This window comes from Narcine bancroftii (genome assembly GCF_036971445.1).
Source record: "Narcine bancroftii isolate sNarBan1 chromosome 12 unlocalized genomic scaffold, sNarBan1.hap1 SUPER_12_unloc_2, whole genome shotgun sequence".
NCBI classification, from domain to species: domain Eukaryota; kingdom Metazoa; phylum Chordata; class Chondrichthyes; order Torpediniformes; family Narcinidae; genus Narcine; species Narcine bancroftii.
In genome coordinates, this window is record NW_027211808.1 from 5,356,200 (window position 1) to 5,371,092 (window position 14,893).

A 14,893-nucleotide genomic window follows, 5' to 3' on the forward strand; every position below is an offset into this window, starting at 1 on the left:
ATGTTATTTTACTGATGTTTGAATGTTATTTCCCGCTTCTTTTCTAATGTAATTTTCCTGATGTTTGGATGTTATATCCCACTTCTTTTTCTAATGCCATTTTTCTGACGTTTCAATGTAATTTCCAACTTCCTTTCTACTGTTATTTTCATTATGTTTGAATGTTATATCCTGCTACGTTTTGTAATGTTATTTTACTGATGTTTGAATGTTACTTCCCACTTCTTTTCTAATGATATTTTCCTGATGTTTAAATGTTATTTCCCGCTTCTTTTCTAATATTATTTTCCTGATGTTTAAATGTTAATTCCCGCTTCTGTTCTAATGTTAATTTCCTGATGTTTAAATGGTATTTCCCACTTCTTTTCTAATGTTATTTTCCTTATGTTTGAATATTATTTCCTGCTTCTTTTCTAATGTTATTTTCCTGATGTTTCTATGTTATTTCCCACTTATTTTCTAATGTTATTTTCTTTATGTTTGAATGTTATTTCCCGCCACTTTACTAACGTTATTTCCCTGATGTTTGAATGTTATTTCCCTTTTTTTTTCTAATATTATTTTCCTGATGTTTGAATATAATTTCCCGCTTCTTTTCTAATGTAATTTTCCTGATTTTTGAATGTTATTTCCCGCTTCTTTTCTGACGTTATTTTCCTGATGTTTGAATGTTACTCGCACTTCCTTTCTATTGTAATTTTCATGATGTTTAAATGTTATTTGCTGCTTCTTTTGTAATGTAATTTTACTGATGTTTGAATGTTATTTCTCTCTTATTTTCTAATGATATTTTCATGATGTTTGAATGTTATTACGCGCTTCCTTTCTAATGTTATTTCCTCATGTTTTAATGTTATTTCCCGCATCTTTTCTAATGTTTTTTAATGATGTTTGAATGTTATTTCCAGCTTCTTTTCTAATGTAATTTTCCTGATGTTTGAATGTTATCTCCCATTTCTTTTCTAATGTTATTTTCCAGATGTTTGAATGTTATTTCCCGCTTCTTTTCTAATGTTATTTTCCTGATGTTTGAATATTGTTTTCCGCTTATCTTCTAATGTTATTTTCCTGATTTTTGAATGTTATTTCCCGCTTCTTTTCTAATGTTAATTTCATGATGTTTGAATATTATTTCGTGCTTCTCTTCTAATGCAATTTATTTGATGTTTGAATGTTATTTCCCACATATTTTCTAATGTTATTATCCTAATGTTTGATTATTTCCCGCTTCTTTTCAAATGTTATTTTAATGATGTTTGAATGATATTTCCCACTTCTTTTCTATTGTTATTTTCCTGATGTTTGAATGTTATTTACGGCTTATTTTCTAATGTTATTATCCTGATGTTTGATTATTTCCCGCTTCTTTTCTAATGTTATTTTCCTGATGTTTGAATTTGATTTCCCGCTCCATTTCTAATGTTATTTATCTGATGTTTGAATGTTACTTCCCACTTCTTTTCTAATGATATTTTCCTGATGTTTGAATGTTATGTACCGCTTATTTACTACTGTTATTTTCCCGATGTTTAAATTTTATTTCCCTCTTCATTTCTAATGTTAATTTCGTGATGTTTAAATGTTATTTCCCACTTCTTTTCTAATGTTAATTTCCAGATTTTTGAATGTTATTTCACGATTGATTTCGAATGTTAATTTCAAGATGTTTGAATGTTACTTCGCACTTCTTTTCTAATGCTATTTTCCTGAAGTTTGAATGTTATTTCCCACTTCTTTTCTAATGTTATTTTCCTGATGTTTGATTATTACCCGCTTCTTTTCTAATGTTATTTCTCTGATGTTTTTATCTTATTTCCCACTTCTTTTCTAATGTTATTTTCATGATGTTTACATGTTATTTCCCACTTGATTTCTAATGTTTATTTCCTGATGTTTAAATGTTATTTCCCACTTCTTTTCTAATATAATTTTCCTTATGTTTTAATATTATTTCAAATGTTATTTTCCTGATGTTTGAATGCTATTACCCGCTTCCTTTCTAATATTATTTTCCTGATGTTTGAATGTTATTTCCCGCTTCCTTTCTAATGTTATTTTACTGATGTTTGAATGTTACTTCCCACTTCTTTTCTAATGATATTTTCCTGATGTTTAAATGTTATTTCCCGCTTCTTTTCTAATATTATTTTCCTGATGTTTAAATGTTAATTCCCTCTTCTTTTCTAATGTTAATTTCCTGATGTTTAAATGTTATTTCCCACTTCTTTTCTAATGTTAATTTCCTGATGTTTAAATGTTATTTCCCGCTTCTTTTCTAAGGTTAATTTCATAATGTTTAAATGTTAATTCCCACTTCTTTTCTAATGTTATTTATCTGATGTTTGAATGTTATTTCCCGCTTCTGTTCTAATATAATTTTCCTGATGTTTGAATGTTATTTCCCGCTTCTTTTCTAATGTAATTTTCCTGATGTTTGGATGTTATTTCCCACTTCATTTCTAATGCTATTTTTCTGACGTTTCAATGTTATTTCCAACTTCATTTCTACTGTTATTTTCATTATGTTTGAATGTTATATCCTGCTACGTTTTGTAATGTTATTTTACTGATGTTTGAATGTTACTTCCCACTTCTTTTCTAATGATATTTTCCTGATGTTTAAATGTTATTTCCCGCTTCTTTTCTAATATTATTTTCCTGATGTTTAAATGTTAATTCCTGCTTCTTTTCTAATGTTAATTTCCTGATGTTTAAATGTTATTTCCCGCTTCTTTTCTAATGTTAATTTCATAATGTTTAAATGTTAATTCCAACTTCTTTTCTAATGTCATTTATCTGATGTTTGAATGTTATTTCCCGCTTCTGTTCTAATATAATTTTCCTGATGTTTGAATGTTATTTCCCGCTTCTTTTCTAATGTTAATTTCATAATGTTTAAATGTTAATTCCCACTTCTTTTCTAATGTTATTTATCTGATGTTTGAATGTTATTTCCCGCTTCTGTTCTAATATAATTTTCCTGATGTTTGAATGTTATTTCCCGCTTCTTTTCTAATGTTAATTTCATAATGTTTAAATGTTAATTCCCACTTCTTTTCTAATGTTATTTATCTGATGTTTGAATGTTATTTCCCGCTTCTGTTCTAATATAATTTTCCTGATGTTTGAATGTTATTTCCCGCTTCTTTTCTAATGTAATTTTCCTGATGTTTGGATGTTATTTCCCACTTCATTTCTAATGCTATTTTTCTGACGTTTCAATGTTATTTCCAACTTCCTTTCTATTGTTATTTTCATTATGTTTGAATGTTATATCCTGCTACGTTTTGTAATGTTATTTTCCTGATGTTTGAATGTTACTTCCCACTTCTTTTCTAATGATATTTTCCTGATGTTTAAATGTTATTTCCCGCTTCTTTTCTAACGTTAATTTCCTGATGTTTAAATGTTATTTCCCACTTCTTTTCTAATGTTAATTTCCTGATGTTCAAATGTTATTTCCCGCTTCTTTTCTAATGTTAATTTCATAATGTTTAAATGTTAATCTCCACTTCTTTTCTAATGTTATTTATCTGATGTTTGAATGTTTTTTCCCGCTTCTGTTCTAATATAATTTTCCTGATGTTTGAATGTTATTTCCCGCTTCTTTACTAATGTAATTTTCCTGATGTTTGGATGTTATTTCCCGCTTCTTTTCTAATATTATTTTCCTGATGTTTAAATGTTAATTCCCGCTTCTTTTCTAATGTTAATTTCCTGATGTTTAAATGGTATTTCCCACTTCTTTTCTAATGTTATTTTCCTTATGTTTGAATATTATTTCCCGCTTCTTTTCCAATGTTATTTTCCTGGATTGAATGTAATTTCCCGCCTCTTTTCTAATGTTATTTTCCTGATGTTTCTATGTTATTTCCCACTTATTTTCTAATGTTATTTTCTTTATGTTTGAATGTTATTTCCCGCCACTTTACTAACGTTATTTGCCTGATGTTTGAAAGTTATTTCCCTTTTTTTCTAATATAATGTTCCTGATGTTTGAATGTTATTTCCAACTTATTTTTTAATGTTATTTTACTGATGTTTGAATGTTACTTCACACTTCTTTTCTAATGCTATTTTCCTGATGTTTGAAAGTTATTTCCAACTTATTTTTTAATGTTATTTTACTGATGTTTGAATGTTACTTCCCACTTCTTTTCTAATGCTATTTTCCTGATGTTTGAATGTTATTTCCCTCTTCTTTTCTAATGTTATTTTCCTGATGTTTGAATGTTATTTCCCGCCTTTTTCCAATGTTATTATACTGATGTTTGATTATTTCCCGCTTCTTTTCTAATGTTATTTCTCTGATGTTTGTATCTTATTTCCCACTTCTTTTCTAATGTTATTTTCCTGATGATTAAATATTATTTCCCACTTCTTTTCTAATGTTAATTTCCTGATGTTTAAATGTTATTTCCCACTTCTTTTCTAATGTTAATTTCCTGATGTTTAAATGTTATTTCCCGCTTCTTTTCTAATGTTAATTTCATAATGTTTAAATGTTAATTCCCACTTCTTTTCTAATGTTATTTATCTGATGTTTGAATGTTATTTCCCGCTTCTGTTCTAATATTATTTTCCTGATGTTTGAATGTTATTTCCCGCTTCTTTTCTAATGAAATTTTCCTGATGTTTGGATGTTATTTCCCACTTCATTTCTAATGCTATTTTTCTGACGTTTCAATGTTATTTCCAACTTCCTTTCTATTGTTATTTTCATTATGTTTGAATGTTATATCCTGCTACGTTTTGTAATGTTATTTTCCTGATGTTTGAATGTTACTTCCCACTTCTTTTCTAATGATATTTTCCTGATGTTTAAATGTTATTTCCCGCTTCTTTTCTAATGTTAATATCCTGATGTTTAAATGTTATTTCCCGCTTCTTTTCTAATGTTAATATCATAATGTTTAAATGTTAATTCCCACTTCTTTTCTAATGTTATTTATCTGATGTTTGAATGTTACTTCCCACTTCTTTTCTAATGATATTTTCCTGATGTTTAAATGTTATTTCCCGCTTCTTTTCTAATGTTATTTATCTGATGTTTGAATGTTATTTCCCGCTTCTTTTCTAATGTAATTTTCCTGATGTTTGGATGTTATTTCCCACTTCATTTCTAATGCTATTTTTCTGACGTTTCAATGTTATTTCCAACTTCCTTTCTACTGTTATTTTCATTATGTTTGAATGTTATATCCTGCTACGTTTTGTAATGTTATTTTACTGATGTTTGAATGTTACTTTCCACTTCTTTTCTAATGATATTTTCCTGATGTTTGAATGTTATTTCCCGCTTCCTTTCTAATGTTATTTTACTGATGTTTGAATGTTATTTCCCGCTTCTGTTCTGATGTTATTTTCCTGATGTTTGAATGTTATTTTCTGCTTATTTTCTAATGTTAATTTCATGATGTTTCAATATTATTTCCTGCTTCTCTTCTAATGCTATTTACTTGATGTTTGAATGTTATTTCCCATTTATTTTCTAATGCTATTTTTCTGATATTTCATTGTTATTTCCAACTTCCTTTCTATTGTTATTTTCATTATGTTTGAATGTTATTTCCCGCTTCTTTTCTAATGTTATTTTCCTTATAATTGAATGTTATTTCTCGCTTCTTTTCTAATGTTATTTTCCTGATGTTTGAATTTGATTTCCTGCTCCTTTTCTAATGTTATTTTAGTGATGTTTGAATGATATTTCCCACTTCTTTTCTATTCTAATTTTCCTGATGTTTGAATTATATTTACCGCTTATTTTCCAATGTTATTCTCCTGATGTTTAAATGTTATTTCCCTCTTCGTTTCTAATGTTAATTTCGTGATGTTTAAATGTTATTTCCCACTTCTTTTCTAATGTTATTTTCCTGATGTTTGAATGTTATTTCACGATTGATTTCGAATGTTAATTTCATGATGTTTGTATGTTACTTCACACTTCTTTTCTAATGCTATTTTCCTGATGTTTGAATGTTATTTCCAACTTATTTTTTAATGTTATTTTACTGATGTTTGAATGTTACTTCCCACTTCTTTTCTAATGCTATTTTCCTGATGTTTGAATGTTATTTCCCACTTCTTTTCTAATGTTATTTTCCTGATGTTTGAATGTTATTTCCCGCCTTTTTCCAATGTTATTATACTGATGTTTGATTATTTCCCGCTTCTTTTCCAATGTTATTTTCCTGGATTGAATGTAATTTCCCGCCTCTTTTCTAATGTTATTTTCCTGATGTTTCTATGTTATTTCCCACTTATTTTCTATTGTTATTTTCTTTATGTTTGAATGTTATTTCCCGCCACTTTACTAACGTTATTTGCCTGATGTTTGAATGTTATTTCACGATTGATTTCGAATGTTAATTTCATGATGTTTGAATGTTACTTCACACTTCTTTTCTAATGCTATTTTCCTGATGTTTGAAAGTTATTTCCAACTTATTTTTTAATGTTATTTTACTGATGTTTGAATGTTATTTCCCGCTTCTTTTCTAATGTAATTTTCCTGATGTTTGGATGTTATATCCCACTTCTTTTTCTAATGCCATTTTTCTGACGTTTCAATGTAATTTCCAACTTCCTTTCTACTGTTATTTTCATTATGTTTGAATGTTATATCCTGCTACGTTTTGTAATGTTATTTTACTGATGTTTGAATGTTACTTCCCACTTCTTTTCTAATGATATTTTCCTGATGTTTAAATGTTATTTCCCGCTTCTTTTCTAATATTATTTTCCTGATGTTTAAATGTTAATTCCCGCTTCTGTTCTAATGTTAATTTCCTGATGTTTAAATGGTATTTCCCACTTCTTTTCTAATGTTATTTTCCTTATGTTTGAATATTATTTCCTGCTTCTTTTCTAATGTTATTTTCCTGATGTTTCTATGTTATTTCCCACTTATTTTCTAATGTTATTTTCTTTATGTTTGAATGTTATTTCCCGCCACTTTACTAACGTTATTTCCCTGATGTTTGAATGTTATTTCCCTTTTTTTTTCTAATATTATTTTCCTGATGTTTGAATATAATTTCCCGCTTCTTTTCTAATGTAATTTTCCTGATTTTTGAATGTTATTTCCCGCTTCTTTTCTGACGTTATTTTCCTGATGTTTGAATGTTACTCGCACTTCCTTTCTATTGTAATTTTCATGATGTTTAAATGTTATTTGCTGCTTCTTTTGTAATGTAATTTTACTGATGTTTGAATGTTATTTCTCTCTTATTTTCTAATGATATTTTCATGATGTTTGAATGTTATTACGCGCTTCCTTTCTAATGTTATTTCCTCATGTTTTAATGTTATTTCCCGCATCTTTTCTAATGTTTTTTAATGATGTTTGAATGTTATTTCCAGCTTCTTTTCTAATGTAATTTTCCTGATGTTTGAATGTTATCTCCCATTTCTTTTCTAATGTTATTTTCCAGATGTTTGAATGTTATTTCCCGCTTCTTTTCTAATGTTATTTTCCTGATGTTTGAATATTGTTTTCCGCTTATCTTCTAATGTTATTTTCCTGATTTTTGAATGTTATTTCCCGCTTCTTTTCTAATGTTAATTTCATGATGTTTGAATATTATTTCGTGCTTCTCTTCTAATGCAATTTATTTGATGTTTGAATGTTATTTCCCACATATTTTCTAATGTTATTATCCTAATGTTTGATTATTTCCCGCTTCTTTTCAAATGTTATTTTAATGATGTTTGAATGATATTTCCCACTTCTTTTCTATTGTTATTTTCCTGATGTTTGAATGTTATTTACGGCTTATTTTCTAATGTTATTATCCTGATGTTTGATTATTTCCCGCTTCTTTTCTAATGTTATTTTCCTGATGTTTGAATTTGATTTCCCGCTCCATTTCTAATGTTATTTATCTGATGTTTGAATGTTACTTCCCACTTCTTTTCTAATGATATTTTCCTGATGTTTGAATGTTATGTACCGCTTATTTACTACTGTTATTTTCCCGATGTTTAAATTTTATTTCCCTCTTCATTTCTAATGTTAATTTCGTGATGTTTAAATGTTATTTCCCACTTCTTTTCTAATGTTAATTTCCAGATTTTTGAATGTTATTTCACGATTGATTTCGAATGTTAATTTCAAGATGTTTGAATGTTACTTCGCACTTCTTTTCTAATGCTATTTTCCTGAAGTTTGAATGTTATTTCCCACTTCTTTTCTAATGTTATTTTCCTGATGTTTGATTATTACCCGCTTCTTTTCTAATGTTATTTCTCTGATGTTTTTATCTTATTTCCCACTTCTTTTCTAATGTTATTTTCATGATGTTTACATGTTATTTCCCACTTGATTTCTAATGTTTATTTCCTGATGTTTAAATGTTATTTCCCACTTCTTTTCTAATATAATTTTCCTTATGTTTTAATATTATTTCAAATGTTATTTTCCTGATGTTTGAATGCTATTACCCGCTTCCTTTCTAATATTATTTTCCTGATGTTTGAATGTTATTTCCCGCTTCCTTTCTAATGTTATTTTACTGATGTTTGAATGTTATTTCCCGCTTCTGTTCTAATGTTATTTTCCTGATGTTTGAATGTTATTTCCTGCTTCTTTTCTAACGTTAATTTCGTGATGTTTAAATGTTAATTCCCACTTCTTTTCTAATGTCATTTTCCTGAAGTTTGAATGTTATTTCCCGCTTCTGTTCTGATGTTATTTTCCTGGTGTTTGAATGTTATTTTCTGCTTATTTTCTAATGTTAATTTCATGATGATTCAATATTATTTCCTGCTTCTCTTCTAATGCTATTTACTTGATGTTTGAATGTTATTTCCCATTTATTTTCTAATGCTATTTTTCTGATATTTCATTGTTATTTCCAACTTCCTTTCTATTGTTATTTTCATTATGTTTGAATGTTATTTCCCGCTTCTTTTCTAATGTTATTTTCCTTATAATTGAATGTTATTTCTCGCTTCTTTTCTAATGTTATTTTCCTGATGTTTGAATATGATTTCCTGCTCCTGTTCTATTGTTATTTTAGTGATGTTTGAATGATATTTCTCACTTCTTTTCTATTCTAATTTTCCTGATGTTTGAATTATATTTACCGCTTATTTTCCAATGTTATTCTCCTGATGTTTAAATGTTATTTCCCTCTTCGTTTCTAATGTTAATTTCGTGATGTTTAAATGTTATTTCCCACTTCTTTTCTAATGTTATTTTCCTGATGTTTGAATGTTATTTCACGATTGATTTCGAATGTTAATTTCATGATGTTTGTATGTTACTTCACACTTCTTTTCTAATGCTATTTTCCTGATGTTTGAATGTTATTTCCAACTTATTTTTTAATGTTATTTTACTGATGTTTGAATGTTACTTCCCACTTCTTTTCTAATGCTATTTTCCTGATGTTTGAATGTTATTTCCCACTTCTTTTCTAATGTTATTTTCCTGATGTTTGAATGTTATTTCCCGCCTTTTTCCAATGTTATTATACTGATGTTTGATTATTTCCCGCTTCTTTTCTAATGTTATTTCTCTGATGTTTGTATCTTATTTCCCACTTCTTTTCTAATGTTATTTTCCTGATGATTAAATATTATTTCCCACTTCTTTTCTAATGTTAATTTCCTGATGTTTAAATGTTATTTCCCACTTCTTTTCTTATATAATTTTCCTTATGTTTTAATATTATTTCCTGCTTCTTTTCAAATGTTATTTTCCTGATGTTTGAATGCTATTACCCGCTTCCTTTCTAATATTATTTTCCTGATGTTTGAATGTTATTTCCCGCTTCCTTTCTAATGTTATTTTACTGATGTTTGAATGTTATTTCCCGCTTCTGTTCTAATGTTATTTTCCTGATGTTTGAATGTTATTTCCTGCTTCTTTTCTAACGTTAATTTCGTGATGTTTAAATGTTAATTCCACTTCTTTTCTAATGTCATTTTCCTGATGTTTGAATGTTATTTCCCACTTCTGTTCTGATGTTATTTTCCTGATGTTTGAATGTTATTTTCTGCTTATTTTCTAATGTTAATTTCATGATGTTTCAATATTATTTCCTGCTTCTCTTCTAATGCTATTTACTTGATGTTTGAATGTTATTTCCCATTTATTTTCTAATGCTATTTTTCTGATATTTCATTGTTATTTCCAACTTCCTTTCTATTGTTGTTTTCATTATGTTTGAATGTTATTTCCCGCTTCATTTCTAATGTTATTTTCCTTATATTTGAATGTTATTTCTCGCTTCTTTTCTAATGTTATTTTCCTGATGTTTGAATTTGATTTCCTGCTCCTTTTCTAATGTTATTTTAGTGATGTTTGAATGATATTTCCCACTTCTTTTCTATTCTAATTTTCCTGATGTTTGAATTATATTTACCGCTTATTTTCCAATGTTATTCTCCTGATGTTTAAATGTTATTTCCCTCTTCGTTTCTAATGTTAATTTCGTGATGTTTAAATGTTATTTCCCACTTCTTTTCTAATGTTATTTTCCTGATGTTTGAATGTTATTTCACGATTGATTTCGAATGTTAATTTCATGATGTTTGAATGTTACTTCACACTTCTTTTCTAATGCTATTTTCCTGATGTTTGAAAGTTATTTCCAACTTATTTTTTAATGTTATTTTACTGATGTTTGAATGTTACTTCCCACTTCTTTTCTAATGCTATTTTCCTGATGTTTGAATGTTATTTCCCTCTTCTTTTCTAATGTTATTTTCCTGATGTTTGAATGTTATTTCCCGCCTTTTTCCAATGTTATTATACTGATGTTTGATTATTTCCCGCTTCTTTTCTAATGTTATTTCTCTGATGTTTGTATCTTATTTCCCACTTCTTTTCTAATGTTATTTTCCTGATGATTAAATATTATTTCCCACTTCTTTTCTAATGTTAATTTCCTGATGTTTAAATGTTATTTCCCACTTCTTTTCTAATGTTAATTTTCTGATGTTTAAATGTTATTTCCCGCTTCTTTTCTAATGCTAATTTCATAATGTTTAAATGTTAATTCCCACTTCTTTTCTAATGTTATTTATCTGATGTTTGAATGTTATTTCCCGCTTCTGTTCTAATATTATTTTCCTGATGTTTGAATGTTATTTCCCGCTTCTTTTCTAATGTAATTTTCCTGATATTTGGATGTTATTTCCCACTTCATTTCTAATGCTATTTTTCTGACGTTTCAATGTTATTTCCAACTTCCTTTCTACTGTTATTTTCATTATGTTTGAATGTTATATCCTGCTACGTTTTGTAATGTTATTTTACTGATGTTTGAATGTTACTTCCCACTTCTTTTCTAATGATATTTTCCTGATGTTTAAATGTTATTTCCCGCTTCTTTTCTAATATTATTTTCCTGATGTTTAAATGTTAATTCCCGCTTCTTTTCTTAATGTTAATTTCCTGATGTTTAAATGTTATTTCCCACTTCTTTTCTAATGTTAATTTCCTGATGTTTAAATGTTATTTCCCGCTTCTTTTCTAATGTTAATTTCATAATGTTTAAATGTTAATTCCCACTTCTTTTCTAATGTTATTTATCTGATGTTTGAATGTTATTTCCCGCTTCTGTTCTAATATAATTTTCCTGATGTTTGAATGTTATTTCCCGCTTCTTTTCTAATGTAATTTTCCTGATGTTTGGATGTTATTTCCCACTTCATTTCTAATGCTATTTTTCTGAAGTTTCAATGTTATTTCCAACTTCCTTTCTACTGTTATTTTCATTATGTTTGAATGTTATATCCATGCTACGTTTTGTAATGTTATTTTACTGATGTTTGAATGTTACTTCCCACTTCTTTTCTAATGATATTTTCCTGATGTTTAAATGTTATTTCCCGCTTCTTTTCTAATATTATTTTCCTGATGTTTAAATGTTAATTCCTGCTTCTTTTCTAATGTTAATTTCCTGATGTTTAAATGTTATTTCCCACTTCTTTTCTAATGTTAATATCCTGATGTTTAAATGTTATTTCCCGCTTCTTTTCTAATGTTAATTTCATAATGTTTAAATGTTAATTCCCACTTCTTTTCTAATGTTATTTATCTGATGTTTGAATGTTATTTCCCGCTTCTTTTCTAATGTAATTTTCCTGATGTTTGGATGTTATTTCCCACTTCATTTCTAATGCTATTTTTCTGACGTTTCAATGTTATTTCCAACTTCCTTTCTATTGTTATTTTCATTATGTTTGAATGTTATATCCTGCTACGTTTTGTAATGTTATTTTCCTGATATTTGAATGTTACTTCCCACTTCTTTTCTAATGATATTTTCCTGATGTTTAAATGTTATTTCCCGCTTCTTTTCTAATGTTAATTTCCTGATGTTTAAATGTTATTTCCCACTTCTTTTCTAATGTTAATTTCCTGATGTTCAAATGTTATTTCCCGCTTCTTTTCTAATGTTAATTTCATAATGTTTAAATGTTAATTCCCACTTCTTTTCTAATGTTATTTATCTGATGTTTGAATGTTTTTTCCCGCTTCTGTTCTAATATAATTTTCCTGATGTTTGAATGTTATTTCCCGCTTCTTTACTAATGTAATTTTCCTGATGTTTGGATGTTATTTCCCGCTTCTTTTCTAATATTATTTTCCTGATGTTTAAATGTTAATTCCCGCTTCTTTTCTAATGTTAATTTCCTGATGTTTAAATGGTATTTCCCACTTCTTTTCTAATGTTATTTTCCTTATGTTTGAATATTAATTCCCGCTTCTTTTCCAATGTTATTTTCCTGGATTGAATGTAATTTCCCGCCTCTTTTCTAATGTTATTTTCCTGATGTTTCTATGTTATTTCCCACTTATTTTCTAATGTTATTTTCTTTATGTTTGAATGTTATTTCCCGCCACTTTACTAACATTATTTGCCTGATGTTTGAAAGTTATTTCCATTTTTTTCTAATATAATTTTCCTGATGTTTGGATGTTATTTCCCACTTCATTTCTAATGCTATTTTTCTGACTTTTCAATGTTATTTCCAACTTCCTTTCTACTGTTATTTTCATTATGTTTGAATGTTATATCCTGCTACGTTTTGTAATGTTATTTTACTGATGTTTGAATGTTACTTCCCACTTCTTTTCTAATGATATTTTCCTGATGTTTAAATGTTATTTCCCGCTTCTTTTCTAATATTATTTTCCTGATGTTTAAATGTTAATTCCCGCTTCTGTTCTAATGTTAATTTCCTGATGTTTAAATGGTATTTCCCACTTCTTTTCTAATGTTATTTTCCTTATGTTTGAATATTATTTCCTGCTTCTTTTCTAATGTTATTTTCCTGGATTGAATGTAATTTCCCGCCTCTTTTCTAATGTTATTTTCCTGATGTTTCTATGTTATTTCCCACTTATTTTCTAATGTTATTTTCTTTATGTTTGAATGTTATTTCCCGCCACTTTACTAACGTTATTTCCCTGATGTTTGAATGTTATTTCCCTTTTTTTTCTAATATGATTTTCCTGATGTTTGAATGTAATTTCCCGCTTCTTTTCTAATGTAATTTTCCTGATTTTTGAATGTTATTTCCCGCTTCTTTTCTGACGTTATTTTCCTGATGTTTGAATGTTACTCGCACTTCCTTTCTATTGTAATTTTCCTGATGTTTAAATGTTATTTGCTGCTTCTTTTGTAATGTAATTTTACTGATGTTTGAATGTTATTTCTCTCTTATTTTCTAATGATATTTTCATGATGTTTGAATGTTATTACGCGCTTCCTTTCTAAAGTTATTTCCTCATGTTTTAATGTTATTTCCCGCTTCTTTTCTAATGTTTTTTAATGATGTTTGAATGTTATTTCCTGCTTCTTTTCTAATGTAATTTTCCTGATGTTTGAATGTTATCTCCCATTTCTTTTCTAATGTTATTTTCCAGATGTTTGAATGTTATTTCCCGCTTCTTTTCTAATGTTATTTTCCTGATGTTTGAATATTGTTTTCCGCTTATCTTCTAATGTTATTTTCCTGATTTTTGAATGTTATTTCCCGCTTCTTTTCTAATGTTATTTTCCTGATGTTTGAATATTGTTTTCCGCTTATCTTCTAATTTTATTTTCCTGATTTTTGAATGTTATTTCCCGCTTCTTTTCTAATGTTAATTTCATGATGTTTGAATATTATTTCGTGCTTCTCTACTAATGCAATTTATTTGATGTTTGAATGTTATTTCCCACATATTTTCTAATGTTATTATCCTAATGTTTGATTATTTCCCGCTTCTTTTCAAATGTTATTTTAATGATGTTTGAATGATATTTCCCACTTCTTTTCTATTGTTATTTTCCTGATGTTTGAATGTTATTTACGACTTATTTTCTAATGTTATTATCCTGATGTTTGATTATTTCCCGCTTCTTTTCTAATGTTATTTTCCTGATGTTTGAATTTGATTTCCCGCTCCATTTCTAATGTTATTTTAGTGATGTTTGAATGATATTTCCCACTTCTTTTCTATTGTTATTTTCCTGATGTTTGAATGTTATTTACCGCTTATTTCCTACTGTTATTTTCCCGATGTTTAAATTTTATATCCCTCTTCATTTCTAATGTTAATTTCGTGATGTTTAAATGGTATTTCCCACTTCTTTTCTAATGTTAATTTCCAGATTTTTGAATGTTATTTCACGATTGATTTCGAATGTTAATTTCAAGATGTTTGAATGTTAATTCGCACTTCTTTTCTAATGCTATTTTCCTGATGTTTGAATGTTATTTCCTGCTTCTTTTCTAACGTTAATTTCGTGATGTTTAAATGTTAATTCCCACTTATTTTCTAATGTCATTTTCCTGATGTTTGAATGTTATTTCCCGCTTCTGTTCTGATGTTATTTTCCTGATGTTTGAATGTTATTTTCTGCTTATTTTCTAATGTTAATTTCATGAT